This window comes from Marmota marmota, unplaced genomic scaffold, assembly GCF_001458135.2.
Source record: "Marmota marmota marmota unplaced genomic scaffold, marMar, whole genome shotgun sequence".
NCBI classification, from domain to species: domain Eukaryota; kingdom Metazoa; phylum Chordata; class Mammalia; order Rodentia; family Sciuridae; genus Marmota; species Marmota marmota.
Genome location: NW_026000174.1, coordinates 19,062,471 through 19,067,313, shown reverse-complemented (window position 1 = coordinate 19,067,313; position 4,843 = coordinate 19,062,471). Strand labels below are relative to the sequence as shown.

Here is a 4,843-nt window from a genome sequence, read left to right as displayed (position 1 = left end):
TGAATGAATGAAAGGCTTACGCACTGTTCCCAAGGAGAGGGTAGCCACTCTTCTTGAAGTGAAGGCTGGTGTGGTAGCTACTTCAGAGGTGGGACCAAGAGAAGTTCTTGGTGATGGGGAAATATGGTAGAGGAGGATTCAGCACATTTTGTTGGGAATTTCCTGGGTTGGACTGTTTGAGAAGCCCTGTTTATCCCACTCTTGCTATGGCAAGGAGGTTGATGTCTGTGAGTGTGTCACAATCCTGCAAAGAAACAGCAAAGTACTTCTGAGGCAGGGAACATATTTCTTAGATTTGATTCCCAAGAAACAGACCCTGAAACTTATTTTTATACAAGGGAATTCATTGTGAAGTATATATATTGGAATGACACCTGTCAAAGACTGAGAGAAGGAGGACTACAGAGAAAAAAGCTGAACTGTGATCTCATTCTCCCAGATGTCTCAGCTAACCCAGTGGGACCTCTTGAGCTGGGATGACCCTTCAGTGTTGTTTAAGATTGAATAAAGTGAGTTAGGTTTTTGTATTATTCGTGTGTTTGTATTTGTGTGTGTATGCATTAATTATGGAACTCAAGGGTGCTTTACCACTGAGCAACATCCCCAATTCGTTTTATTTATTTTATTTTACTTTTTTTTTGGCTGCTCTCACAGTTTATTTAGAAGTTTGAAAATTAAAATGTGGGCATTTTTCCCTACAACAAACCATGCCCTGCCGCTCCCAAACACACAGATGCTACTGCTACTCTGCTACTTCTCCTACCCTGCTTCCCACACACTCTTGCAAAACACACTCATGTATTAACCAACTATTTGGTAATGCAAAGGAACTACAGAGTTGCACAAAATAATCTCATTTACTTCCTGTCACAGGCTATGAATGGAAAATTAAGGGATAAACACACTACTTTCATCCAGATTAAAACTTCCCTAACATTCTTTTTTTCTTCATCTAAGATGTTAAAATCCAAGCAGTTTCACTGGGATGTACTTCCCTTTTGAAGCTGACCTTTGCAACCTTGAGACTGAAGAAACCAGTCTCCCCGCTGGAGCTTGGCCATGATGCTCTACATCAGGCAAAGTTACCATCCAGGTGCAAATGAGGCTTTAATAGTTATCAAGACTTAAAACCAAAAATGAGTAATGCATTAAAGTGGAACCTCCATATTTTTCTGATGCAGCAAAAATCATCTGAAGGTGGCAGAACTGCCACAGAGAAGGCACCTTGTGCTAAAAGTCTAAAGAAGCAAGACAGCTGTTTATGGCCAACGTAGTAGAATTGGCTGTCATTGTTCTTTCAGATTTCATATGTATTGTGGAAGAAAATCCACTTACTATCACATTTCAGGAAACTTTACTAATGACGTATTGATGTGTTCCATAAACTTCTTGGAAAAGCGTAAGAGGAAAACTCTGATGTTATACAAAGAAATCTGCTCCTCTCAGGATTCCGTGACAAGGGTCCTATTTTGCTGCTTTCATGTAGGAAGGTATCTCCCCATCCCCTACCTCTAATCAGGCCCTCTAATCACTTGTATGTGTAATTGATGAAGATCCAGTCTTTGTCTTGTCATCAGTCTCAGGGTGATTACTTGCAGCCACTGTTGGCTTAAGAATATCAGATTCTGGAAATTGATCAAAGTTTGAGACATCATCAATGCTTTTAATTTCAATAGATATTGCAGCATCTCCTTGATATGTTCCCAGTCAACACCTTCAAAAAGAGAATAACTTTTTATTTCCTCAACTCCAGAGGCTCCAATTCTATGTTCCCATTCATAGCAGAATCTCAAAATTGGATCCTTGGCTTTCTCAGAGATGGGAACTTATGGAGGAAAAAAATCAAAATTTCTTTCCAGTTCATCACCTTCTTACGTCTTTTAAGGGGTCTCAGAAAGGTGGGTAGCTGATGAGCGTCTCATACATGATCACTTCAAGTGGCCACCAACCACAGAGTTTGTTGTACCTGGTCTGCATGAATACCTCTGGAGCAATGTGGTCAGGAGTGTCTACTGTGGAGAAGGCTAGTTGACATCTGTTTCTTTCCCAGGTTTTTGCATTCCTTTTGGAGTTCAGATTCTGGAAAGTGAAACCACTCGGGGGGACTATGGTTCAGATTCCTTCCTATAAAATTCTGTCCAATGTGCTTTTTTCAGTCCTGTGCAAAGGCAGAAAGTTTCACATGGCCCTTACTGTCCAAGAGAAGGTTGTCTGGTTTGATGTCTCTGTGGATGAATCCAAGTTGGTGAATAGAGTTTATAGCTAATAGAGTCTATGGCTAGTTTCTGCTATATAAAACTTAGTTTTCTCTTTGGTCAGAGTGGCTTTTTTTTCTTCCCCCAGTATTCATGTACTTTATTTCTTTAAAATTTTTTTTCCATAGGTTTGTTGAGGTAAAATTGAAATACAATAAAATGCAAATATATGAAGTATGCAATTTGGTCAGTTTCAACATGTATATAACCAATACCATCAATATTAAAAGTATTTCTATTACTTTTTAAAAATTTTTGAAATCATGCAGGATCTATTTCCTGCATGATTTATTACATTAGAATTCAATAACCTTAAGATATATAGAACCCCATCCCCACATGTCAACTATTTCAAAATTAAATGGCACACTTATAAATATCTCAGAGGTCAAGGAAGAAAATAAAATAAAAATAAATAAAAAGTACTTTAAGTGATAATAAAAGCTTAAAATATCATGATCTCTGGGATGAAACAGTACTTAGATTAATATTTATAACTTAAAGTACTTGTATCAGAAAGAAGCTAGAATAACAAATGATTTTCTATTTATGTAGCAGGAAGAAAAAATAAGAGTAGGAGCAGAAATATATAAAATAGAGAAGAAATAATACAGCTAAAATTTGATAAAAATCAAACAATTCTAATCAAGAAAAAAACTTAGCACCCCAAAACCAAATAACCTAATCAACAAGTAGGCTAAGGGACTGAACAGACAATTTACAGAAGAAGAAATATAATCAGTCAACAAATATATGAAAAAATGTTCAGCAACTCTAGCAATTAGAGAAATGCAAATCAGAACTACACTGAGATTTCATCTTACTACAGTCAGACTAGCAATTATCAAGAATATAAGCAACAGTAAAGTAAATGTTGGTGAGGATGTGTGGGAAAAGGTACATCATTACATTGCTGGTGGAACTGTAAATTGGTGCAACCACTATGGAAAATGGATTGGAGATTTTTCAGAAAACTTGGAATGGAACCACCATTTGACCCAGTTATCCCACTCCTCAGTTTATACCCAAAGGACTTAAAAACAGCATACCACAGTGACATAGCCACATCAATGTTTATAGCAGCCCAATTCACAATAGCTACACTATGGAACTAACCTAGGTGTCATTCAACAGATGAATGGATAAAGAAACTGTGGTGGGGTTGTGGCTCAGCAGTAGAGTGCTTGCCTCGCACCTAGGAGACCCTGGGTTCGATCCTCAGCACCACATAAAAATAAATAAGTGAAACAAAGGTATTGTGTCCAATTATGGCATTTGCAGGTAAATGGATAGAACTGGAGAATGTCATGTTAAGCAAAATAAAACAATCCCAAAGAAGCAAAGGACGAATGTTTTCTCTGATATGTGAATGCTAAATCACCATAAAGCAGGGGGTGTGGGCTAGAGAAGAATACTTTGGATTAGATAGGATGGAGTGAAGGGAGGAGAGGGGGTTGGGAGTAAGAAGGATGGTAGAATGAATAGGACATTATTACACTACGTGTATATGTGATTACATTACCAATGTGATTCTATATCATGTACAACCAGAAGAATGAGAAGTTATACTCCATTTATGTATGATGTGTCAAAAAAAATTCTACTATCATGTATAACTAATTAGAACAAATTTAAAAAAAGTTTTTAAAAAGTGACTTAATTATGAATTTCCAGCAGTCAACACTCCTAAGTCCTGGAGAACTGGTGCACTGAAACACAGTATCTATTAAACAATTTACTGGGGTCCCAGATTGTTCTGTGACAATGAGAAGTCTGAACTCCAGAGCACTTTGGAATTTCCCAGGTCACTGAACAGGAGGATTCCTAGCCCAGCCTTCAGGATATGCAGGATGATGCAGGGGTCATAATTAACAGTGGACAGAGGTGAGCCCCTATTTAGGTATGGGTGCCACTACCTGCTCTGCCTCTCTGCCTAACCACCCATCCCTGAGGGCAGTATCCTTAGCTTCAGGCACCTCCTGCCAATCTTCACACCAGTTTGGTTTTGTCCAGGCATGTCTGGAGCCCTCTGGGACCTGCGATTGGTAATAACACCCTACCTTCCCAGTGCTCTGTCCACAGTCACTGTCCCTGCGTTGGGTAAACATCAAGAATGGACGCTCAAGGTAAAAGTGAGAACCAGCCATGAGACAGTCCATGGGATTTCAGGTGGGGAAAATGAGGTCAGATTTGGGCCGTATCATTTGAGGGGCAGACTGTTGAGAACTTTTGTTTTTCTCAGAGCACTTTTGATGGGGTTATTTCTTGGCCTGGTTAGTGTGGTTCTGAATCTCCCAGTGCCTCTGGTTTAGCATCTCTTAGTTTTATTTCCTCCTGAGACAGAATAGTTGCTTTCCCAGGTCTGACCTGGGCACTGACAGGGAGAGGCAAGCACAAAAAGAGAGATCAGAGCAGGACACATTGCTGCAAGCCAACCTGTGGGTTGACAGATAACTATAGATGTCATCAAACATTTGGGGTCAGCCTGAGGCAGTCATGGGGCATTCAGCATGGTCTTGGGTCGGCATTCTCACCAGCACATATAGTGCAGGAGGACACAATCAGTGCTAGTCTTGCCAAGTATAGAA

The 4,843-nt window shown here is 39.4% G+C and overlaps 1 pseudogene; it reads right to left on the bottom strand.

Annotated features, from left to right (window-relative positions):
• Positions 1 to 1,464: 1,464 nt before the first annotated feature.
• Positions 1,465 to 4,272, bottom strand: LOC107157707 (annotated as a pseudogene).
• Between the last annotated feature and the right edge of the window lie 571 nt (positions 4,273 to 4,843).